The sequence below is a fragment of the Sarcophilus harrisii genome, chromosome 3, assembly GCF_902635505.1.
Source record: "Sarcophilus harrisii chromosome 3, mSarHar1.11, whole genome shotgun sequence".
Taxonomy (NCBI): Eukaryota; Metazoa; Chordata; class Mammalia; order Dasyuromorphia; family Dasyuridae; genus Sarcophilus; species Sarcophilus harrisii.
The window spans coordinates 14,964,035-14,991,134 of record NC_045428.1 but is presented as its reverse complement, the minus strand read 5'-3'; the positions used below and the strand labels follow the sequence as shown (position 1 = coordinate 14,991,134).

The 27,100-nt window shown below is 36.6% G+C and overlaps 1 protein-coding gene across 1 annotated transcript in view; it reads right to left on the bottom strand.

The window, feature by feature from the left end:
- Positions 1-27,100, bottom strand: part of KCNAB1 (potassium voltage-gated channel subfamily A member regulatory beta subunit 1) — a 315,195-nt gene that overhangs the window by 103,496 nt on the left and 184,599 nt on the right. The window lies entirely within an intron of this gene.

The window sequence follows — 27,100 nt, the reverse complement described above, 5'->3', positions numbered from 1 at the left end:
ATGTAAAATAAAATAACATAGGGTTACAAAGATGGTTCCTTCTTCTACTCCTCTTCCTACCATATATACATTACATATAATATTCACTTTCTTGCTTCAAAGAACTCTGGAAATCCCACCTACCTCTCAACCCAGTCTCTGGGAACAAACAGATGACAAAAAGCTTCCCCAGCTTCTATTCCCTGAGTAGTTAATTGATCCACATGGCAAGGAGCAAGAAAACCCACAGATACAAAAATGTATGTATACATGTATGTTTTGTATGTGTCTATATGTGTGTATATATCAACCTCACTGATTCCAAATTAACAACCCTGTCCCAGAATAGCTAGATAAACCTGGGGATCAAGGTTGCCAACTCTCTAAGAATCATATGAGCTTATAATTTCCTCCAGCATCCTCTAGAATTTAGTGCAACCTGTTAGTGCTAGAGCAAGCATAAGATTACCAATAGCAGCTTCTTGTTATTAAGAAAAAATATTATTATTAAATAAAAACAAAATCATTAATAACACCCTGATGCTGAAAGTTGAGAACCCAAATCTATTTCTAACCTGAATTCCAGGACTTAGCACAGTCTGGCACACAGTAGGTCCTTAATAGATGTATATTGACTAATTGAACCTATTCTAATACCCAGTCTTCTGATTCCGAGTTAAACTATGCTCATTTGAACTATATCATGTAGCCCTGGGAATATTTAGTATCATTTCTGAGGAATACATTCTAAAGATCATAATTTTCAAATCTTAAAAAATTATTAGCTCTGTGTTGATCATAAATAGTAGTCTCTCTATAGGAAAGAGAAATGAGATGAGGTGATTTTTTTGGGAAAACATCTGCTTTCTAGTTGTTATTCCATTGTTCTGCACTCCCCATACTACCTGGGAGAAGAAATTCAGTTTCATAATTAGTTGAATAATTTCTTTACCTATTGTGAGTCTCTGTGGATCCATTAACTATTCAGAGAATAGAAGCTGGGGAAGCTTTTTGTCATCTGTCTCTGTTCCCAGGAACTGGGTTGGGAGGTAGGTGGGATTTCCAGAGTTCTTTGAAGCAAGAAAGTGAATATTGTACATATGGTACATATGGTAGGAAGAGGAGGAGAAGAAGGAACCATCTTTGGAGCCGCTTTGATAGCAGATAGTCAAGTTTTATTTATTCACCAACAGTTGAATGGAAGCTCCAGGAGGGCAGGAACTATTTCTCATTTAGTCTTTGTATTTTCATAACCTAGGCTGGACTGATCAACCATGTCTAATTCTTGTGGGAGGCCAGTGAGAATGAAGACAGTACCAAATATGCATTGGATTTGACAATTGGGACCAGAAGCAGCAATAACAACACAGACAAATGAAAAAAGAAATTTGGGTATAAATGAAGATGAGATAGGTTAATGGTACTGGGGATACAGAGACAGAATGAGGCTACAATCTTTGCCCATTAGAAGCTAATTTTGAATTTCTATGTGCTTTGTTCATAAATTGAAAGTATTCTTGGACTAGATGTAGTGGCAATAAAGTTCCTCAGGGCTGTCAATGATTAAAGCAAGGCTAATAGACCATTATTTCAAGACCATTTTCCCCCTTCATTCATTGGCTCTTTGCTCTTCCTTTTAGTAATACTATTAACCTTTCCTCAAAAAAAATATTGCAGAAAGAGACTGTATGAAATTGCTTCACTAAAATATACATATATTGAAAAGAAAACCAGACAAAGGGTGAGAAGTCATGTTTGCTGGGACAGAATTACAAGGGTCATCAATTCTCATTCTGTAGGATGCGAGTTGGATACATCAACCAGATGGGGTCAGAAAGAAATCTCTCCCACTGGTGCCATATAGCATGATTCATGTATTATGGAAATTGCAGGCTTTCCCTGAAGCACAGTTCAATATAGGTTACTAGATCATCGGCCTAATTCTATCTATTTTTTATTAGCTAAAATTAACTTCTGATTTTCCATAGGCAGGCTACTGTTGCTGAGGCATGAATATTAAAATGCAAGAACAAAATGCAAATAATTCCTGTATTATGTCTCACGGTTCACTTCTAGTACTTGAAACTTACAAATAAGTAAAAACTATTGCCTTTTTCATGAATATAGATTTTGAAAATGAGTTCTTTGATAAAGCAACAGTGTCATTTTTTCAAGAAGATGTAGATGCTTCTGGCATTAACATTAGAATTAAACTATTATTTAATTTTTGCATCTAAAGAATTTTTTTGTTTGAAACAGCCATCCTGCTTTATCTTAATGGTATCCTTAATGGTATCCTTAATGGTAACTTGTCTATGTCTCATCCTTTTATTAAAAATATTTTTAATTAATAAACATTTATTTTCTCTTTCTCCCCATCTATTAGGGAAAACAAATATTGATTTAATCACCTTTGTAATTTGTATTGTTAAGAAAAAAATTTCATGCGTTGATCATGTAGAAAAATGTATGCTATTTCTACACCTTGGCTCCAATGCTTTCTGTCAGGAGGTGGGTACTTGTTCCATCATTAGTCTTCTGGAATCATGATTGGTTGTTACGTTGGTTAGAGTTTATGAAGTCTTTTAAAGTTGTCTCTATAATGTTGCTGTCATTATATAAGTTGTTCTTTTGGTTTCTACCTAATTCACTCTCATCAGTTCATATAAGTCTTCCCAGGTTTTTCTGAAATTATCTGTTTCATAATTTCTTCCAGTGCAATATTATTCCATTATATTCTTATCCTATAATTTTATTGTCCACTTTTTATTTTCCCCCAATTGATGGCATGTTCCCACTCTTTTGATAATAAAAAACAACTATGCAAAATGAGTCATTACAGAATCATCTCTGACATCCTGTGAAAAATTCTAAAACTGTATGTGCCAAAATGTTGGTGGCAGCCCTGTTTGTAGTGGCTAGAAACTGGAAACTGAATGGATGCCCATGAATTGGAGAATGGTTGGGTAAACTGTGGTATATGAATGTTATGGAATATTATTGTTCTGTAAGAAATGACCAGCAGTATGAATACAGAGAGGCTTGGAGAGACTTACATGAACTGAAGCTGAGTGAAATGAGCAGAACCAGGAGATCATTATATACCTCAACAACGATACTGTATGAGGATGTTCTCTGATGGAAGTGGATTTCTTCAATAAAGAGAAGATCTAACTCAGTTTCAATTGATCAAGGATGGACAGAAGCAGCTACACCCAAAGAAAGAACACTAGGAAATGAATGTAAAATGTTTGCATTTTTGTTTTTCTTCCTGGGTTATTTTTACCTTCTGAATCTAATTCTCCCTGAGCAACAAGAGAACTGTTCGGTTCTGCACAGACATATTGTATCTAGGATATACTGCGACATATTTAACATGTCATAGGACTGCTCGCCATCTAGGGGACGGGGTTGAGGGAGGGAGGGGAAAAGTCAGAACAGAAGTGAGTGCAAGGGATAATGTTGTAAAAAAAAATTACCCAGGCATGGGCTCTGTCAATAAAAAGTTATAATTATTAAAAAAACCCAAAATTCTAAAACCATAATTTGCCACCTAGTATCTTAGGGGGCTTGGGGTCCTGGGAAAATATTTTTGCAGGACCTTCGTCTGTACAAACAATCTTATTTCTAAAAGCATTAGAAAATACTTGGGCCCTGGTAAAATCAATTGCTTCATCAATGAAAATATTAGAATAATTCACTTAGAATAGTCACCTTTTCATAAGAAGAGTTGCAATTTAAAACACTGAACTGCCCAGAGCTGAAATGACTGTTTAAATTTGTATTATGGTTTTAATCTACTTATGTTTTCCAATTCTGAGCAGCATTCTTAAACGCTGATGGTTAGATGGTTAAAGAATGTATCCTCCTGGCTTTTTGCAATCCTATTCATCAGATATCCCAGGAAATAGCTCCATTCACCTCATGCTAAACTATCTGCAGACCCTCAATACCTGACCACGTCATCATTCTTCTCCTCAACAAGTTACAGGGACTCTCTACTGCTCTCAACTACAAAGTCCTTTATTATTTAATGCCCTTCACAATTGGATTCCAGCCTGTCTTTCCAGGCTAATTGAGCATAACTTTCCACATGCATTAAATGTTCAAGCTATACTTATTGGTCCCCATATATGACATTCCCTCTCTTCCTCTGAATCTCTGCATAGGCTGTCCCCACATCAGAAATTTACACCTTCCTTATCTTCACCTCTTAAGCCCTTCATATCCTTCAAACCTGGCACATTGTATATGTAATAAATGGTTATTGAATTGAAGCTTCATCTCTACTGCTTTCTCATTCAAAAGACCTTTCCTGATTCTTCCAGCTGTTATGTCCTCCCACCCCCACTTCTGCATATTAATTTTGTACAGATCCTATATTTATTCATTTTTGAACATGTGGTCTTCCCCTAATAAATTGTGAGGTCCTTGAGGACAGAGATTATCTCATTTTCCTATGAGGATATCCAGTACTTATAGCACAGTTTTAAAGCATGTTTATTGATTACAGACTGACACTACAAAATAAAGAGACAGTCCCTATCATGGAATTTATAAGTTAGGACATATATACAATTAAGTATGTTGCAGATTAGCCTTTGATCCGATCAAGAAACAAAAATATACAAAAACTTTAGGTTAGAGATGATCAGGGAAGAGGTGGCTCCCACAAGCTGATTGTTGAGGAAAAAGACAATTTTTGACAGGTTTGAGATGAGAGAGTGCATCCTAGCCTTAAACAGAGGCAGGGAAAAGCACATTGAGTTGGGAGGACAGCTCCCATTGTTGCCTGGATAACTGCAATCGTTTAAAGCGAGTTTTGCAAATAAAATTTAATAGTAGCAATGCACATTTTTGAATAAAGTATGGAATGAAATAACTCCAGCAGAGAAACCATATAAAAAGAATCAATCTCTCTCTCTCTCTCTCTCTCTCTCTCTCTCTCTCTCTCTCTCTATATATATATATATATATATATATAAGATAGTGTGGTCTAATTACTAAAGAGCAAGCCTTAGAACCTAGGTTTCAAATCTTGCTTCTGACTCAACTGGGCTGTTAGCCCCTGGACAAGAATAAATCTTAGTGTTCTAGGAAAGCTTTGACATTTCTAAAATATAGAGAAGAGGCAAACTTGCATCAATAGAGGCAATTGTCTTACATTTGAGCTCTGTACACTAAAGACTTTTGATTAATATAAAAATATTCCTTGCCTTTTGCCCTAATACTGATGGCCATCTTGCATATAATCCAATAAAGTTGCTTAAAAATTCACATTCTTGGCTAGCTGCATAAATCAAAATAACTGAATAATTAATTACTAAAATGATTATTTATAAGTCCACGCTATTTTCTAGGACATACTCTTGTAAATAATTAATTATATTTAGTTAAACTATTGCTATGAAAATATATTATTTTGGTGAAAGCAAAACAAATACCATTAACAAATAAAATATTTAAAATAGTTTATTTCAGCTTTAGCCCCTTTTAATGTCTCTTTTTGTATGTATTTCATAATTTACATGAGTACACTGGGATATACATGTAATTTTCAAATAAATAAAATTGTTTACTGATGGAGTACATTGCCAAAACAGTTTGAATGTCGGCTGGTTCTAGGCCCTGAGAAGTTGTGATTTTTTTGAGTGTGTATATATGGGGTAATTGGGGTTAAATAGCTTGCCCAGGGTCACACATCTAGTAAGTGTTAAGTATCTTGAGGACAGATTTGAACTCAGGTTCCTCCCGACTCCAGATCTGATGCTCTATCCACTGTGCCATCTAGCTGCTCTAGAAGTTCATTTATTTGTGCCTGGTCACCCACACTGCCAGGGAACAGCCGTTAAGAAAGAGAATAAGTATTTATATAGTACTTACTATTTGCTAATCACTAGGCTAAGCATTTTACAAATATCTCATTTGATCTTCATAACAATACTATGAGATAGGTGCTATTAATGTTCCCATTTTACAGATGAGTAAACAGAAGTAAATGCAGGTTAATTGCCTAAACTCCCATAGCTAGTTAGTACCTGAGGATAGATTTGAATTTAGGTCTTTCTGACTCCATACCTGGCGGTCTATCTACTGCATAGTAACTTCTCAACAGCTCCTTACATTAATCTGAAACCTACTTTTTTTTTTGCTGATATCACCCATTACTTTTAGCTTTAAGCAACAGAGAAGGAAAAAGTGTGTTTCCCAATCCAAATGGACTACTTCCGAAGTTTCCAAGTTGGTCATTGAATGTCTAGCCTAGATGGTACAGGAGAGTGAAGAATGGAGGTAGGAAAAGCTAAGTTTGAATCCTGCCCTGAGTGATGTGACCCTGACCCATTCACCTTTCTCATTTTCAATTTGCTCATCTATAAAATCAGGATAAAATTAACTTTTTCTTGTGATCAGACTGGATACCAGAACTTCATCATCAGGAAGACCTGGAAAAATGTCATTGTCTTTGCTTCTAGTCCAAAATGACAACCATGGAGGTGACAGAAAAAGCAATCTGGTGAGAGTGATGGCAGAAATGACGCTGACACTGGGGCTGACCAATCATGATCAGCTCCTTGCCAATCATCAAGCCTTGTGGGAATAATCCTCTTCAAAAAATACTTCATAACCCCAAACATAGCCTATAAATTAGGGTTCTGGGATCTCTGACCCAGCTGAAGCTCACTGAGCCAAAAGAATATGAGACTTGGATACCTGTATGTCACTTCCTAAACAGAAAAGAGGAAATCCTCTCGTGAAGATTATATAAAATGACATGGACATTACTTTGTAAACCTTAAATTGCTGTGTAAGTGCTAGTGCTGCTGCTGTTATAATTGTGTCTCTACTGTATACTTCGTCTCCATCCCATTCATTAAGAGCATAAGAGAAAGGAGCACTTGGTGCAGGAACTTGACATTGATGAATGACTTCTACTTGCCTCAATCTGCTCTTGGAGGGAAGATATAATATGTTTTGCATGGAGCCATTTCCTCCCACCAAGCAAAAATCTTTATGAATTCCAAGCATGCTGGGACAGAAAGTGATTCTAAAGAGAGTTCTGGAGTCACACAAAGATTTCCTCTCTTCTGTTTCCCAACCCCTTGCTCTTATGGAGGTAACTTCAGAGGAGAAGTGAATTAAATGAATTCAGGTAAACCCTAACAGCTTGTCCTGATGAGCTGGGAGTGGAGACTCAATGGTGCAGAACTGGGCTTGTTCCACACAGCCATCTTAGTTGAAAGTGACTATACCATCTTCCCATCATATGACCCCAAACCATTGGCTGACTCAAGTTAAATATCTTCTGACATTCCGATATCCCATATAAATAAGGTAATATTTCTTTGGTTATCCTGGATATTCATAATTATTTTGTTTTGTCTTGAGTTAAAATTTTTCATTTAAATTTTTTTGTGGCTATGATGAGTGAGTTATCCAAAACCCAGAGTTTCCTGAAACTCAGGGTCAAGAGCAGATGTGTCTAAGGGCAATACTTTCAACCTTTCTACAGAGGATAGAGGTACAGCTCATCATGTATTGTCCAAGACCAGGATTAATCAGATGTATCTTTCCATATTGTTTTTGTATAATGTTATTGTGGTTATATGAATATTCTCATCTTGGTTCTATTAAGTTATCATTTTAGTATAGATTGACCATGAAAATTGGGTTTCCAAACATGACAGTTTGACAAATCTGTGATTTCACTGCTGCAAACAGCCCCCAACTTATATAGATTGAAATCCTTCCATTCTTTTTAATCCTGGGGATTTTTCATCCAAGTGTTTTCAATATATAGAGGATCAACCAACAAGCCTATGCTCTGTTTCTTTTAATATCTTGGAGCTGTCAGCGTACTACTATTTGGGACCATTCACCTGGTTTCTTGTTTTTTCTACATAGCCAAGCATTTTGTGTCCTGGTCATGCTTCCTCAATGACATCTCTTGAGCCACTTCTCGAGTCCTTTGCACATCAATAACGTGCCACATTCTGCTAAATTCAATGCTGCAGATTTCTCTTACCTTTTGGGTTACTCATAATTTCCATTCTTCTACCATCATGTTGTTCTATGGTTTACATCCACACAGACTCAACAGGAGAATATTTATGACAAAAGGATGAGACTTTTAGGAAAGGAAGTAGTTTGGGGTCATTGAAAACATAATTTCCTGAATATAACCTAGACAAATCTCTTCTTATTCAATTCTTGGGCCAATTCCTGTCTACCTGCAGTACCTGTTCAATCTTTTTGTACTTAGAGACTAACTTATGGCATATGTATCCAGTTGCACATTACAATTTGGACAACCAAGTCATATTTTTATCCACTTTGTTTTTTCAGTTTAGATTTCTTTTACATTTCTGTACATTTCACCAAGATGGCTTTGTCTTCCCCAGGGGACTCAGAGCAATTGATTTAATCTCTGTTACTTGGCAGCTAAGACGGTCAATAGATAGAGCTCTTTAGTCAGGAAGATCTGAGCTAAAAATCTAATAGTCTCATACACTTAGTAGCTGGGTGATCCTGGGCAAGTCACTTTTCTGTCTGCCTCAAGTGTAAAATGGTAATAATAAAATGGGAATTCCTCAGAGATGTTATGAGAATCAAAATATTTTTAAAGCACTTGGCACAGTGCCTGACACATAGTAAACACTATATAAATGTCAGCTATTTATCATTATAATTATATGCAACTTGTTTTGTCACAGTATTTATCAAGGATAAAAAATAATTTTGATGCTCTCCCTCTATCTCCCCTTTCTGAGAAAGATGAGTGGAGATAGTTGAAGGTCCTAGAGAAAGTCTAGAATATAATGGTCAGGATAATGTAATTGATTTTCTCCACATAAGAACTTGAATAGGAAAGTGGCCTGTCTTATAAAATTGACTAATCATTGCTGTGACATATTGTATAGAATAATTTAATTGGTCATAATATGTCTTCTCTAAGTGTTTATCAATTTGTAATTTAAGGAACAGACTGGGGCTTAGAGCTCAGATCATCATCTAGCCAATCTCTAAAACCTTGAAGTGAACTAAGAGGTCTGAGGGACAGAGAAGTTGTGCATTTGAAGCATGAAGGACTTGTACAAAGGCATGCTGACAGGAGAATCAATGTCAGATTGGGAGTACAGCTAACAGGCCATTTTGGCTGGAACAAAGAAAAGGTGAAGAGGAGGGTATAAATGACAAGCCAACAAATTAACATTTTGTCCCAAAGACAAGAGAGCCTCACTGAATTTTAGAACCAGGAAGTCACATATTCAGGTTTGTAGCTTAGGAATAGTAGCTTCATAGTTTTGTATACTTAAAAAAAAAGCAAACTTTGCATCATAGAAAATCAAAATTTAATGTACAGTCTCTTTTTTTTCTTCCAAAAAGAATCTGTAACTTCAAAAAATGGCAACTATATGGACAATGGGACCTTAGAAGCGGGGAAATTGATTATTATTTGGTTGCTTCAGTCATGTCTGATCCTTTGTGACCCCATTTCTTGGCAAAGATACTGGAGTCATTTGCCATTTCCTTCTCCGTTCATTTTACAGATGAGGAAACTGAGGCAAATACAGTGAAGTGACTTGCACAGCCTCACACAGCTAGCGAGTCTCAGATATTGGATTTGAACTTGGGGAAATGAGTCTTCCTGACTCCAAGTATGGTATCTATATACTATGGCGCCAACCTAGCTGCTCCCCAAAAGTAACTATTGCCCTCAGAACAGTGCAGGTGATCAGTGATAGGGGTCTTTAATGGGATAGTGGTCTTGGGACAGACAGGAAATTCTGAGTATGAAAAGTATTGTCCATGTAGAATGGACAAGACTTCATCTGATTGGAGATGGGACATAAAGGAGGACCAAGAGTCAATGACAATTAGAATTCATGAATCCTGACTCCATGTCACCGGAGAAGAGGGAAGACATCAGCCAAGGATTAAATAAAATTCATCTCCAAACTCCTTTTTGTCACGGAGCTCTATTTATAAGCACTATGGCAAGAGATAATGGTGCCATGTCAAGTTGTTATTTGTGTAAGGCAGGACCTATGGAGGAGAGATGGGAATGCATGCTATCCTTCCAGCCCATGGCCCTGGGATCTCCACAGGTTTACTTACTCCATACACACCGATCCTAATTTGTCCATGCTTTCTCATGCTGAGAGATGTTTGTCTGGGGGTTTCCTCATATATTGTCTCTATTGAGGACTTTTCTGACAAGATGGAGGCTTTCCTCTAGGTCTTTTAATATTCCATGGGTATCAGTGCAACATCCAGGATACCCATCTGATATCCCCTGTCCTGACCATATGATGCAAGGCCTGAGGCTCAAGAAAATCACCCCAATATCACACAAGAGCACCCAGAAGGGATCTCTCTTCCATTTTGACCTTGCACGGGCCACCCTTGCTCAAAGCAGTAAACACTTTTGTCACACGTACTTTCCTCCATTTTATGTTTACACTTGACATGAATAATGAATCAGAAAGAATATTGTTAGTAATTACATTTATCAAATGGTCTTTTGAGACTTTAAGGTATGAATGAGCATCTCCTTGTTGGGAGAGAGTCCTTAAGGACGCATTCTGTTCAATAAAAATTAAGTCTTGAAGAGGGAAAAGAACCCACTTGTGCAAACAATGCTCTTAATAGCTCTTTCTGTAGTAACAAAGAACTGGAAATTGAGGGGATGCCCATCAATTGAGGAATGGCTGAATAAGGTTACGGTATATGAATGCAATGGAGTATTATTATTCTATAATAAATGATGAGCAGGCTGATTTCAGAAAAGTTTAGAGACTGACATAAATAAGCCTGAGTGCAGTGAGCAAAAACCAGGAGAACATTGTACACAGTTAACAAGAAGATTGTAATGATCAATTGTGATGGACTTGGCTCTTCTCAATAATAGATGATTCAAGGCAATTCCCAAAGTGCCATCTATATCCACAGAGAGAACTATTGAGACTGAATGTGGATCAAAGCATAGTTATTTTCACCTTTTTGTTTGTTTTTTCTTTCTTGTGATTTTTTCTCTTTTGGCCTGATTTTTCTTGCACAACATGACAAATATGGAAAAATGTTTAAAAGGATCGCACAAACTTAACCTATGCCAGATTGCTTGTTGTCTTGGGAAGGAGGGGAAGTAAGGGAGAAAGAAAAATCTGGAACACAAAGTCTTACAAAAATGGATGTTGAAAGCTATTTTTACATGTATTTGGAAAAATGAAATACTATTAAGAAAAAAAAATCAAGTGATGGTCTGTAATCAACAAACCGGTAATACCATAAGCAGGCCCTTGAATTATTTGTATATACCAGTCAATTTGGAAATCCTCAAGCTATCATCCTCTGCAGAAAATAGTTTTCAAAAGCATTTCTTTTCTTCTTTCCTCAAGGATATTCTCAATATGCTCTTAGATCATTCTCATAAAGATTTTATAGACTAGAAAAAAGGCACCAAGGATTGAAGTGTGTTGCTAGTGGCAAGCTAGAGCAAACTTGGGAGACTTTATTGGAAGCCAGAAGTGTGTAATAAAGATAGAAAACAAAGAAGAAAGAATATAACGTGGAGGTTGATGGACTATCATCTTTACTTAGTTCTTTTGTTCTTGCCCCCAAGTTAATTTTTGTGCTAACCAAGAGGATTATGGGGACTAAGGGGAAGATCTCATGGCACCAGTTCCATGCAGTTACTGAAAGAGTTTGAAGGGATGAAATGGTTTGAAAGATTTCAGGGAATTATAGGTTTGGAGATAAAAGGAACCTTAGAGCATAAATGAATCCAACCTTTTTTTTTTTTTTTTTTTTATTGAGGCAATTGGGGTTAAGTGACTTGCCCAGGGTCACACAGCTAAGAAGCGTTAAGTGTCTGAGGTCACATTCAAACTCAGGTCCTCCTGACTTCAGGGCTGGTGCTCTATCCACTGCACCACCTAGCTGCCCTTAACCATATAATTTTTATAAATGAGCAAAATGAATTAAAAAATTAATGACTAAGTTAATTCAGCACATGAGAGTGTAAGGTGGGATTTAAATTTAGATCTTCCTGACTCCAAGTCCAATACCTTTTCCGTTCAACACAGGAACTTTATAATCTCAAGTCAAATTGTTGGTTGTAGATAAACATTTTTCAAGAGAACAATAGAGACTTGATTGACAGACTTATTGTTAGCCTGAAAGCCCTGTGGCTTTTGATGGATTCTTGGTTGTTTGTTGTATCCTGGTCTAGACTGTTTAGATGAAGAGAATTATAGTACTTCATTGAAAGAGAAAGAGTTATTAGATTATACACCCTAACATATGGTGGCTTAAAGTAGCAATGATCCAGAGCCTGAACTGGTAAGGAAAATAGTAGCAAAGAATACCCCCATGAGCAGTACAAATAAAAAGTGGTAAAGACAGTTCAAGATCTAGTACCCAGGGAGGAGCAGGGATGTGAGAAGTATACTCAATTAGGAAGCAAAGGTAGGATGGCCAACAGAAAACAGCATGATGACATTATCCAAAGAGTCAACCAGCTTTGCAAGACAAGAGGTGTAAATTTCCCTGGCTAATGAGTTCCTAGACCCTTGTAAGTCCTTGTAAGGGCATCTCTTCCTACATGTTCTATGGAAACATGTGTTCCCTGTACATGTACCCCTTCACATGTTATCTGATCACGCATGTTCTCAGCATGACCGTGTTTCTCCGATGGGTAGTTGGTAAAAGTTCCTCTGTGCATTGGAAATCTTTTCTTGTCATTTAATTTGCCGTGTTATTCTGTTTAGTGTCAGTTCTTTCTGGTTGACTAAGTAAAAATAAACACATTAGTAAGGGCTCATAAGCAATGGTTTTCCATGAGTATTGCATCTACACCCATAGAATGAATCTGGTTAGAGGTCCCCATTTAAAGGGACCCTTGGTGCCACATTAGGGGTCTATAGGTTATAATAACCTCCTTGATTTTGCCCATCCTTTTGATAGCTCCCCTTAAGACAGCTTCCACAATAAGCCTCTAACAACTTAAAGATTATATCACTTTCAGCAATAATTTCCTTGCTCTGTTACCTCTTTGTTTCCATGATCAACTTTAAGTTCTTCACATTCATAGATGTGCAAACCCAATGGTTCCACTGGACTGAAAACATAATTAAATTATCTTTGAGATTTGAATATAATTATACATTTTGCTTCCATGTTAGATGTCTGCGTGTTTTACCTAGCTCAGAACACTCTCTGGATTATGGAGCTCAGTATAGTCCCATGTGAAACTTTCTATAGATTTATTTTCACTTTCATTCATTTTAATATTTGATGAGGTGATGCTGCTTATAATCCATTGGCAAACTTCTCCATTGTGTTTTATAAATAAATTAACGTTTTACATTTGTATTGCTCCTCAGTACCAAACCACTTGGCTTGGCAAGAAGATGAGGTGCTTGCCGGTGAATGACGCTTCTGGACTCCTTTGATCTGTGTATTACAGTGATGTTTTATCCTGGTTTAATTTTGTAAGAAAAGGAGATAACCCAGGACAATGTTTTTATCTTATTCCATTAGCATCAATGGTTTATTTCAATAGGTCAACTTGAAGTTATTGAAATTGGTTTTCTCATCTTAAGTCTTCCTCCCATTTCATGCTGCTTTTAACCTTTGAACTGATTCACTCATTGTCTAGTTTGTAGACATAGGTATTTCTACATATAGAAAGAGAAAATAGGTTATGGAATTACTCCATTTATTTCCTGTAAAAATAAATAATTCCATTCTGGGAGGTGTTGTTTGATCTCAGGAGGTCCAACATTTTCCAACTCTCCTGAAGGAAAGCATTGATGATAAATAGGTGTGAAGCTTCTAAGACTCTGATCTCTTTTGGCTCTCCTTCTGTTCATATGACTATCCCGTCTTCATTTTTTTTTTTTGCTGAGGTAATTGGGGTTAAGTGACTTGCCTAGGGTCACAAAGCTATGAAGTGTTAAGTGTCTGAGGTCAGATTTGAATTCAGGTCCTCCTAACTTCAGGGCTGGTGCTCTATCCACTGCATCACCTAGCTGTCCCTTTTTAAAAAAATTAAAAAAATTTTTTGGATCTTCAGGTCATATCCATTAATCATGGGGATCACCATAGCTCTATCCTGTGCCCTTTCATGCTCTCCCTTTATACCATTTCAGTTAGTGGTCACATCATCATTTACTGATTCAATATTAGCTATATTCTGATAACCCTCAAATTTATTTATCCATCCCTTACCTCTCTTCTCACCTCCAGATTTGCATCATCAACTACAATGCTACTGGGCATCCCAAACTGGATGTCTTATAGACATCTAAAACTCAATATATCTAAAAGTGAACTTCTCTTTCACACCTATATACTTCTCTTTCTGTCTTTCCTCTTATTGCATAGGGAACCACCATCCTCTCAATCATCCAGGCTCCTGACCTGACCAGCATATTTCACTTTTCCTTCTCTTACCCTTCCCTATCTAATCAGCTGCCAAAACCCTAACATTTTGCTTTCATAACATGTCTCTTCTATTCCCCCTTCTCTCCTAGACTTCTCCTGCCTTGATGCAAGCTCCTACCACCTCATGCCAAGAATTTTAAAATAGTCTTTTAGTTGGTCTCCCTACCTAAAAGTTCTCCCTACTCCAATCCATTCTGCACTCAGTTACTTAATTGATCTTCCTTAAGCACAAGTGTGACCAAGTCACTTTCTCCCACCTCCTCAAAAAATGCTAATGGTTCCTTTTCACTTCTGGAATTAAATATGATTAATTAATTGATAATTAAAAGCTAATAATTAATACAAATTAAATATAAAATACTTTGACATTCAAACACTTTCCTACCCTGACTTCTCCCTCTGTTTCCAGTTTTCATATACCTTTTACCTTAGATGTCTCCATGCTCTGCAATTCCTGAAATTGGCCTCCTCCACACTCCTCTCACAAGACACTCTGTCTCTTAATTCCTCACACTTTCACTGACTGCCCTCTGGCCTTGAATACTCTCCCTCCTCATTGCTTCCTCCTGGGTTCCCTGAAGTCAGTTAAAATTTCCCTTTCTACAAGAAAATTTCCCTTTTCTTAGTCTCCCTTAATGCCAGTGCTTTCCCTCTCTCCTTCCTCTCTTCCAGTTTATCTCGTCTCTATCTTCTTTGCACATCACTGCTTTAATGTTGGCTCCTCCATTAGTCCTCCACTGAGATCCTTGCGATCAGAGGCTGTTTTGCCTTTCTTTGTATGCTCAGCATTTAACACAGTATCTGGCACACAGTGGATGCTTAAAACAAATTTATTGATTTGACTTGAGCCAGTTTTCTCATAATACTTTTCATCCCTCTTCTCTGCACTTAGCTTCACATTGGAGTCACTGAATATTAAAGTAATATCGACTTGATTTGGAAAATCTTGTCAAAAATTTTCAGAGAATTTCCTTCATGCTCTGGAACAGACATTGATCTAAGCTGCAATGATCGTCATGGTAATTTTTGCTTGTTTATTCATGAGCCCTATGAAAAAACCAAGTATTCTGTGAAATTATTTTTTCTTGCTGCTTTTCAGCACATAAAGAAATCAACTTGTTTGTTAACCTCAACTAGGAGAATCCATGACCCATTCTTCTTTATGGATCTGGCTTCCTTTTGTCTTCTGGCTTTGGTTCAAGAATATTAATATTGTTGTACCTCAATAAGTTCTTTCCGTAAGGATGCCCCTTTACTGGTCATTGGTCAATGATTTTTTTAAGAGTATGAATACTAAAATGAATATGTAAAGAGTGTTTGATTGTTTGAGTCTTAGTATTTTCTATATCTAACCGGACCTGGGTCACAGCTCATGCTTCATTTCCCAGAAGATTTGCTACTCCATGTACTTCCTTGCCATCTGTCCTGTTGAGGTTCTCTCCAAATCAACAAATTTTCTGCAATTAGGCTATTGGTAATTTCTTCCATTTCTCTTTGGAACCACCACTCTGGAGGGATGCTGTCCTGAAGAATGAGTCAGCCAGTACAAATGCATATGGCCCGCAATATAATGGATTTTAAAATGTACCTCTATTTTTACCATGGACTTCTTCTTTGCTATCTCCTCCCCTACTTTATACCCTCTTTCTGGGAATAGTAATCAAATCAATATCATTCTTGCTTTTGGACAGGATATGCTACTTTATTCCTTGCCAGTACTATTTAACTTCCCAGAGGAGAACAGCTTTTCCTGATGACTATTCCCTTATTTGTTGGTTTCTTCTATTAAAACAAACTACAAGAGTCATGGTCTGTCTTGCTTTTGCATTTTTATCCCTTAGTGCTTAGCACAATTCTTGGGCACTTATTAAGCACTAAATGAATACTTTTCACTTATTAATAACCCTTCTCTCATTTATTGTCACATAGGACCTTCACCGTAGAAGCTGAAGCCCTTTTAAAATTTTTATTTGCTTGATAGATGGTCATGGCTAAAAAAATTAATCAATAATGATCAACCTAATGGGTATGAACCTCTCCATAGCTGGCTAGATTAGCCCTTAGACAGCAGAATTGTATTTGGTTTCTTTCAGGCATGGCAAAACCAGCCAGAGCTTATACTCTGCTTCCACAATCTTAGAGTTGTGATGGGAAAAAATATTAAATAATAACAATGATTCAGATGAAATATGAATCTTACAGTGGAACAGAATGAAGTTAGTTCATCTCCATTTGCTTTTCTCCTCCTTTCTTTGCTTTAAGAATAATCCTATGGTTAGCATGTCAGCTTCAATTTAGTCCCCAAGGTCTACCATTCATTATCACATCAGCCAGTTTCTATAATTACATGTTGAGCATGTTCTTTTTATTTTTTCACTTTAATTAGTCATCAGATGTTAAAATGATTGTTGACAATATTTTTGCTTCCTGCTTTCAAGCTTCCTTGTGGCATATATGTACCTCCCAGATATTAGGATGGAGCCAGGATTCTGCCTGGAAAAGATCTCCATGCCCCATTGGTCATCTTTAATTGTGGAGAAGCTTGACAGGAGGTCATATATTGAAAAAAAAAGAATCAAAAGTACGTGGTTACCCTATCTATGGTAGTTGTTTTCTGTGCTCATCACTGAGCATACCTGAGGCTGTCAAAGCTAAGTTATACTGAACCAGGGCACTGTGCAACTCCAAAAGGATTCCAAAACATCCAAACACACTTTAAGGAAAAAACTGTCAGGTTCCTATTAGTGGAAACTACAGACATGGAAAGGCGAGTTGTAAAGAAGCCAAAATACTTTTTTCTTCATATTTCTCCTGTGAATCTCAAAGATCAGGAAATTTAGCTCTGATCTGTGCCTATGGTCAGATTCTCCATTTTTTTCAAGGGTCTTCTGAGCTCGGAGCAGACACATTTACTAATCTCCTTTTCCTACAATCTATTCCCAACCCTCATGGAAAAAAATAAATGAGAAAAGCAAAAACTTTGTAATAAATGTGCAGGATCAAAAAAAACATTCCCACATTGGCTGTGTCAAAAATGCATGTGTCTTTTTCTGCATCTCGAACCCATCACCTTTCTGTTAAGAACTGGGTGCCATTTTATCAGCTTTTTCCAGGGTACCAGACTGTAGATTTAGACTGTGGGTTACCGACACAACATGGCACAATCCATGGCAACTACATTGAATTGTAAAAGATATTATGGAGCTGTAAGTCTTGACTCTGAAGTGCTACCCTGGGAGAACCCATAAACATCACCTTGGCAGCTGAGAGGAGAGGAAAAAGCCTCAGAGGAAATCACCTCCAACTCTAATTTTCACTCTTAATACTTTGAGATTCTAACAATATGGCAGAAGGCAATGGGAAACTTCCTATGAAAGCTTTTTGAGAAAAGTCTTAGAATCAATAGCATAAATTATATAGCAGCATCATAAACTGCCAGTGAAGTTAAGATCTTTTCCTTAGGTACTGATACCAAGAGAAGGGGTCAGTCAGACAACAAGCATTTATTAAGCACCCATTGTATGCCAGGCACTATGCCAAATCCTCAGGAATACAAAGAAAATCAAAAAATAGTCCTCCCTCTCAAGGAGTCAGTCTCACTGGGGAGAAAGCAAATAAATTACTAGGCTATACAGAGGATAAACTGGGGATCATCAACAACAGGTAGCTGAAGAAGATTTTTTTCATTCTGGGCATGCATTTAATTATAGTCTCTTTTGAGGTTCCTTTGGATTTCTGCTATCAGAAAGAGGTGATTTTGAGGATCCCTAGGTGAGGAGTCAGTAGACATGAATTCTGGCTCTTCCATTAGCTAGCTATGTATCCTGGGTATTCCTCTTAACTTGTCTACCTCAGTTTCCTTATCTGCAAACTAAAGAGATTGGCCAAAGTTATTTCTAAGATAGCTTCCATTTCTAATATTCTAATGATTCTATGACTATGAATGAGGGATTACAAGAAAAGGAGAGCATGTTGAACATTAGAAGTGCTTTAGAGATTTAAAAAGTTGTGGTTCATAGTATGTAAATAAAGTTAATTATTTTTCTTCATTTCAAGTAATTTACACATTATTGTATATTAATAATAACAAATAGCAATACATATAGTCTTTTAAGTTTTGCAAAGCACTTTACAAATATTATCTTATTTGATCTGCATGACAACTCTGAGAGATAGGGACTGTTAGTATCCTCATTTTACTGATGGGGAAACTTCAGCAGACAGAATTAAGTGACAGCTACTACATGTCTGAGACTGGATATAAGCTCAAATCTTGCTGAGTCCAGATCCAGTACTCTTTCCATTGTATCATTCAGCTGCTTCACAAGCATTATTAATATGATATAGTCATGAGAGGAGATCTTGGAATCAGGATGAGGAGTAACAAAGGCAGAAAAAACAGAATCAACAAAACAATATTCACTTAGAACATATTATCTCCTATGATCTTTACCACAACTTTACGAAAAGAGGACAGGAATCAAAGTGATATTTTTTATTGAAATATACCATAGACCAGCTTAATGGAAAGATTGTTTCTTTGTCAAGGGATTTGGGAAGGACATAATAAGTTTGGCATGGAGATGTGATATAATGATGATGGTTTTCTGAATAATTTCTGGAGTTTTCTCTTCTAAAAGCAGAGGAGCTAATCATTTCCTTCATTCTTCAGTTTGCCTTGATAAAAATTTCATGCTTTAAAAAGCAAAGGAACTGACAAGAGAAACTCCTGGTCTGGATCTGATTCTCATTAATAGGGAAGCACTGCTTGGCCAGATAGAAATGATGAGAATCTTGAAGGGAAATGACCATTCCATTTTTAGAATGTGTAATTGAGAAAAGAAGAGGCAGCTAGATGTCTCAGTAGATAGATAGTAGGAAGAACTGATATTCAAATATGGCCTCAGACACTAACTGTGTGACTCTGGGAAAGTCATTTATTTCTGTTTATCTTAATCCACTGGAAAAGAAAATAGAAAACTCCTACAGTATCTTTGACAAGAAAACCTTATAGACAGTATGATCCATGGGGTCAGGCAGACTTGGACATGACTAAAGGACTGAATAACAACAATTGGAGAAGATACTCTAAAGAGTTTAAAACAAAATAAAGGAAAGATCCATGTTCTAAAACTATTCAGAGAAAGCGAGTGCAGAAAGGATGGGAAACTCTCAAGAATGAAATTCTGAAGACCCAAAGAGAAAAAAGGGATTAGGGGAGCTGTCTAAGCAGATTTATTTGGATGTAGAAAAGAAACTAATGAACCAGCTTAATTAAAAAAAAATCTAAGAAGATAGAAGCAAGTACAAATAACAGGTTGTGTATTTGAAAAGGTTGGCACAATTCTAAAAGAACAGTGTCAGGAGTGCCAGAATGAGGTGAAGCTCAGGGAAAACCAAGGACAACAAATAAGGATTAAAAAAAAATTCTATACAGGAAAAGATAAGACTCCAAAAAGGGGAGGATTGTTGCTTGGGTTGGGTGGGATGATAATAATGGATGATGAAGAAAAGGCAAGAGTTACTCAACTTGCCTTTTGTTCAGTTTTCTCTGTCTTCCCAAATTATCTCAGTACTGGGAAGAACAAAGCACAAATGGAAAATGGGGAGTTGCTAACTACCATAAACAGGACATATATATATATATATATATATATATATATATATATATATAAGAAATTAATTATGTCCTTGGATATTGAATTGAAGCAACCATTGAAAATAATAACCAAAATACTGACAAATAATAACAAATGTGAGAAGCACTGCAAAATTAGAGAAGGACTGATAATTCAGTGTTAAAATAAGAGAAGAAGAGAAGAAGGCCATAAGCTTTGTGAGCTTAATTTTGGTTCCAGGCAAAAATCTAGGATCAGTTATGAAAGCCATGGTTAGTGAGCATCTGGAAAAAGAAGTACTGAGGAGACTAAGTTAGCATGGCCTCTAAAAAAACCATGTCAAACTAGCCTCGTTTCCTTTTTTGGCAGAACTATTAGACTGTTGCATCAGCAGGATTTTGGAGATACCTTTCATGTAGATCTTAGCAGAACAGTGCCCAGCAATTGGAGAATGGCTGAACACGGTGCGGCATTAGATTGTGATGAAATAGTATTTATGCTGTAAGAAATGATGAGCAGGATGTTTTCAGAAAAATATGGAAACACACAAACCAATGCAAAGTGAAATGAACAGAACCAGAAGAACATTGTGCTTAGTAAGAACAATATTGTTCAACTGTGAATGACTTAGCTATTCTTGGAAATACAAAATCCAAGACAATTCTGAAGGATTAATGATAAAAAAAATGCTAGAACTTCCACAGGAGGTGGATATCCATTCTCCAGAGGAAGAACGGATGAACTCTAGCTAAAGATCAAAACATACTATGAGTTGACTATTTTTCTTGATTTTTTAAATCTGTTTTCTTTCACAGTATGACTGAAATCATCCCAGAACAAGCTTTCCTTTCTTCAGCCTGAAGATCCAATTGTTTTAACCAATCGATATAAGTCATAATCACGAGACCCTTCACTATCCTGAGAGCCCTCCTTATTCCCTGCATGAATGTTCTGTAGCTTCTCTGTATATGAAAGACAATCATGTAAAACAAGGGAGAAGGAAAAAAAGCATTTATTAAATGCTTACTAGGTGCCAGATACTTTATTATTTCATTTGAAATTATTATTTCATTTGAAACTTATAACAACTCTAGGAGGTAGATGCTATGATCATCCCATTTTATTGTAGAAGAAATTGAGATTGATGAGAGTAAATGGCTTGTCCAGGGTCACCCAGCAGGTAAGTATCAGAGACCAGATTTAACTTCATATCTTCCTGACTCCAGGCCCAGCTCTATCCACTGCATCACCAAGCACAGTTCAGTTTAATCCCAAAGGCCAGGGCCAGAATCAATATGGTGGAGAGATAAAGGGGGAGGAAAAAATGATTTTGTGTCAATGTAAGGAAAAATAATTCTAACAATCAAGAGTATTTAGAAATGGAATAAATAAGAAAAGAGATAAAACATTTAGTATGTGACACTTTCCTAAATGCTGGAGATAAGTTGTCCCCAAGAAGGCTACATTTTAATGGGAAAGACAGTACTTCTAAGGGTGTTATCGAATCCAATCTGTACTATATCAAAAATTCTATTTGCAATCCCACAAATTGAGCATCCAGACTCTGCCTAAAGGACTCTAATGTATGTCAAGGAACCTCTGTATAGATAGATGGAACACCTATATGGATAGCCTGTATAAAAATCCAATATACAAAAGCCCCTCTATAAGGCTGTTGGAAAAAGGAAAAATGAGAGAAGGAAGAGAACCCATTCACGGTACAATTAGCAATAAATAATAGAGATACGGATGTTATGAAACATGACTGGAGTCCTTTCCAAAATGGTGGGTACGGAAGAGAGTTGCCAATGAGAAGATGGAGCCAGAGCATAGGACTGTGCTGAGAGACAGTGCCTTTAAAGGGTCTTCTCCTCCCTCCCTACCACCAGAGTTCTTAAGGCAAAGTCTGGATGCTGGATCTGGGGCGGGGGAGAAGAGGGTGTTAGAGATGGGATTCTAGGTAAGGTACAAATTGGATTAGATGCTTTTCAAGATCCCTTCCAAATCTAAAACTCTGGTTCTGTACCCCATCCTAGGTCTTAACCTGTATCCCCAACCTCAAACTTTCAAGTTAAGAAGTTATAAAAAAAATTAAAGTAGAGTTAGTGCTAAGCAGTAGAGATAAAAATAAAGGCAAAAATGGACCCTTCTCTGAATGATCTCATAGTTTAATGAAGAAGACAATACACAACTATGTATTAGCAAGATAGAGACAGGAGCAATGGGAGGATGTCAGAGGGAAGGCTCTAGCATTTCAGACCTATAACTCCTGCATGATTCCAGAAAAACAGCCAAGGCCTATGGGCAAGGAAGTCCGCTGTGCCTGACAAGGAAGACTATCTGCTAATTAAACCACCGGACTGCCAGCAGGAAGCTGGGATGGTATCCATCCTCTCTCTGTCTGACCCTCAGGGTAGACTTCTCATTTCTTTGTCAGTCCGTTTCCTTATCTATAAAAGGGATAGTGAGAAATGTTTCTCCCCTTTTCTCTCTGAAGTATGGTGAGCCAGATTACATTTGCAAAGTATTAGAAAAAAACATGACCCCAGGGTAATTATTTGCTCTGTTAAAATCCCACATCTGTGCCTGTGGAGGACGTTTTGTCTCCCATGGAAGCCTGGGTCAGTGGTGCCTCTGCATCTACTTGTTCCTTCTTTGAATCCTAGATGAATAAATGAGGGCCCCTTGTTCCTTGCAGCTGCACCCATTAAGAAGAGAAAGAAATGAAGCTTGTGCTTGGACCAAACACACACACACACACACACACACACACACACACACACTCCAGGAAGCTTTTCTCTGCTATTTTTTTTCCTACATGAAGTCTGACTGACAATACTTCTTAATAGGAAGATTATTCTTTCAACTCTCTATCTCAGCTCATTATAAGATATAAAGTGTGATTAAAAGGTAATGGGATGTTACAAAGAAGAAGCATTTGATTTAAAGCCAGAGGACCCAGGTTTAAAACTTCTGCATCTTAATACGTGTGTGACATTGGACAAGTCAACCTCTCTCTTTAAACCTTACTTTTCTCATCTGCAAAATGAGGGGGGTCAGCTTCTGTGACCTTTAAGCTTTCTCCTGGTTCTAAATCTATGATTCCAGATCCTACAAAATGCACAAATCTTTCTTATTATAGTGACTTCTCATATCTTTGTATTGTAAAACAGTCAGACAGGGAGCAGTTTGCCATTTTATATGTAAATATAAATATAATATATTTGTACATTATGTACATAAAATGTATATGTCCATATATACATGTTAGAACAAAAAGACAAATGTCTAGAATTTTGACGGTTGGCAAATCTACTAATTCTACTACTAACACAACATCTGTAACTTAGTAGGGAGGTTTAAGGACTTGCTGGATGCTCAGTGTGAATAGATTACTTATGATCGTGTTAGATGCAGGATTTGAATTCACTTCTTTCATCCCTTTATATCTATCTATATCTATAGATATAGATATAGATAGAGAGATAGATATAGATATAGTACATGTATAAATCAGAGACAGAATGACAAAGTAGAGTGTTGATTTAGGAGTTTTGGAGGCATGGACTCAAATGCTACCTCTGACAAATATTGGGGAAAAGTCCTGGACAATTGCTTGGGTTCTCAGTGCCCCAAGCTTCTCTCTAGGGGGTTAAGTCTAGATTAATTGCTGATATGAATCAGGGAGGGAGGGAGGTTCCACATAGAGAGTTTTCCTACCAATGAATTCAGAGGTTACAACTTATTTCCATTCCCTACATGATTCCTCCTCTCCAAAAATGATTACAGTGCTATGAAAACTGTCACCTTCTCTGTAGATAGTACCTCATCTATAACTTCTGGATGTAAGTAGCAGAGTATTTCTTCTCACTGTCTCCTGGCCTACTTTTGGCTGCCATATGGATAAGCAGAAAAAAAGAATGGTAAATAGAAGTTATAAGTGGCAGCAAGAAGGAGATGCCAGGATCAAGGTCAGTGGGTTTCAAAATGGACTCTTATTTGCCTCCCATCTACTGAAAACAGAGGTTTCAAGGTCAGAGAGACTCTAGGATAAAAAGGGGACAGTGTCTCCTTGCTAAGACTCCCTCAGTGTTCTATCCCTGCTCCACAAGTGAAGAGTAGTTACATGGGGAGTGGTTTGCTTAGGTGAGCAATGGGAAGTTCCTGCCAGGACTGGAAATGTAATCAAAAACGATGTCAGGACTTCATTTTGCTTTGGATCTCAAGTTCATGTCCCATGAAGCAAAGAATAATCAAGTCTCTGGTCTAGAGTTCTTGATCTTTCTCTTAATAACATCAACAATTGATATCTGTGTGATAGATCAGTTGTGGATTGTGTTGTATTGTCTGTACACATCGCCTGATTACAAAAGCAGAGGCCATGGGGGTCTAGGAAAATTGATATATACATTTTCTAGAAATCCTATGAACTATATACTGTCAGAAAAGTATCTGAAGTTCAGGAGACCTGTAAACACATAGTTATATAGTATATTATATTTATTATTCTTATGTCAAGAATAAAAGATGAGGCTTCTGTGGAGAATGATTTTCCCCAAAGTCTCCTGATGATATAATATAGAAAATCTAGCAAAAATATGTCAGAAGTAGGGGCTCAGGCCTTTTCTAATTAGAAAAATACTCATTAACCACACCCTTTTTGACTAATGAATTGATATGGCCATATAGTTATATGTAAAGTGAGAAGGGGAAATAGAGTTGCCTAGTCATTTGGTATTCAGTTAGCAGACTGAATCATTGTGACTTTCAGACTGAACATGGGACTCCTAAACCTTGAGCCTTCCTATTAAATAGGATCAAGTGAGTGACTAACACTACTACCTTATAATTAAATGGATATCTATCCATCTATCTCTATATCTATCTATCTATCTATCTATCTGTCTCCAGATATACATTCACAACAATATGCAACATTTCTCCACTAAACCTACATTCTGGTGCCTTATTGAGATGTAGAGATGATCCATATTTTGGGGGATTAGACAAGAAAACACAAACTGAAAAGTCTTGAATACACAACTGGCAAGCAACTGTATATGTCTGTTGTCCAAAGACTATTCCAGAAGTTGGCCATTAGGTAAAAATAATTTTTAATTACAGTAACTTATGAGGGGACTCCTGTTAAGTATAGTTTGGATAAAATGGTTTCTGAGGTCCCTTCCAACTGAGATTCTTTTTAATTTTAAATTAAAAAAATATTTTTAACTTATGGAATAAAACAAGCTTTTCCACGACCCAGTCCAACCAAGATTCTATGAAACTGCCTATTAAGAGATGCTGTAATCTTCATGAATAGTGAAAGCACTCATTGAGGAAATCATAGTACTTTGAAGGACTTAATTAGTAACTAGTATTAATTAATATTTAATATTGGTAGGAGGATTAGAAACAGAAGGAAAATGCATACTTTCTTCATTTAGCTTCTTGACAATCTCATTTCAAAGTACCCCATGACATGTCTCTAGACTAAAACCTACCTAGGAAAAGTGAATTTGTTTTAGGGTGCTTGGTTCTCTCAATATTACCAAAACATCAAGACTTGTGGATATACTGGATGGACTTAAGACAATCCACTCTTGATCAATTAATATTATGCTGAAAAATGTTATAGTTATTGATTTTTTCCTGTTTGTTTTCTCTCATGGTTCTCCCTTTTGTTCTGATTTCTCTCTCCCAATACGAATCATGAAGAAATGTGTATTTAAAAACTTAATACACAATGTTGAAATTTGGAGCATTTGGAGAAAGTATCCAAGAGTGGATGGGGAGAACTATGACCAAGTGAAATATTTAACTAGTGCTGAAATAAATGGTTAACTTTTAAGATATATATATATATATATATATATGTATGTGTGTGTGTTTGTGCATAGAAATGTGTGTGCATGTATGTATAGATACATGCACATATATAGAGAGAAAATGTGTGTTTTTGAAACTTGTTTTTTTCTTTAAAGATGTTTGCTTTTTATGTATTCAAGTGTTCATATATTTAAGGGTGAATGTAGTTTACTTGCAAGGAGAAAAATTGTGCACATAATTTTTATTACATCTTTTAAAATATTTTTGGAAAAAAGTTAATATACAGATATAATAAAAAATAAAACAATGAAAAAAGAAAAATATTATAGCTGAATCTTTGTGGAAAGAAACCATGCTTTTGAAAAAAATTATCCCTTCAATTATCTCCTAGGTGCTCAATAAATGCTTTTTGCTTTGCTAATCATGAATAATAAGGACGCTATCTTCACACTCCATAATATCAAGGATGGAAATCACCAAAAGTGTCATAAAAATAAATACTGTCCCTTAAATGTTTAATGCTTTATGCAGAACTTTAAGTGCAACTTCATCATGTCTACAGAAAAATGAGAAGAAGCAGGATTGCATCAGTTTGCTTGACCTTGAAATGCATAGGCATTTTCACTGTAAGTCAAGATGTTACTGTAATAACAATGATGGTATTGAGAACACTTTATAACAGATGTCACCAAGTACTCAAAATACAAGGTCTATGGGATGAAAAGCTCTTAAAATATAGAGATTTAGCAAAATTCAGTTTATTTTATCTACCAGTACAATAGTCTGTAGGATTTTAAATACCTAAAAGTTATGATTGGATAGCAATTTGTTCCAAGACATTTGCTATTTGAACCTCAGAAAATATGATGAAATAATTCTAACCACAGTACATTTATATAGTGATTTTAAGTCTGTAAAATAATTACAAACATTATCCCAGTGACTCCTCAGAATAGCACTATCAGACAGATGTTATAGGTATTATCATATCCATTTTATAGATAAGAAAACTGAGGTTTAGAGAAGTTAAGTCATTGGTCTACAGCTGAATAGTCAGTAGATATAAGACTTAAGTCTTTCTGACTTTAAGTCCAGCACTTTCCACTTATAGTGGAAAGATCATTGGTGGGAGCTGCATAGATACAACAGCAGCCCTGGAGTTGGGAGGGCCTGAGTGCAAATCTACCTTGGATATTTACCAGCTGTGAGACTCTGGGCAAGTCACTTAAACC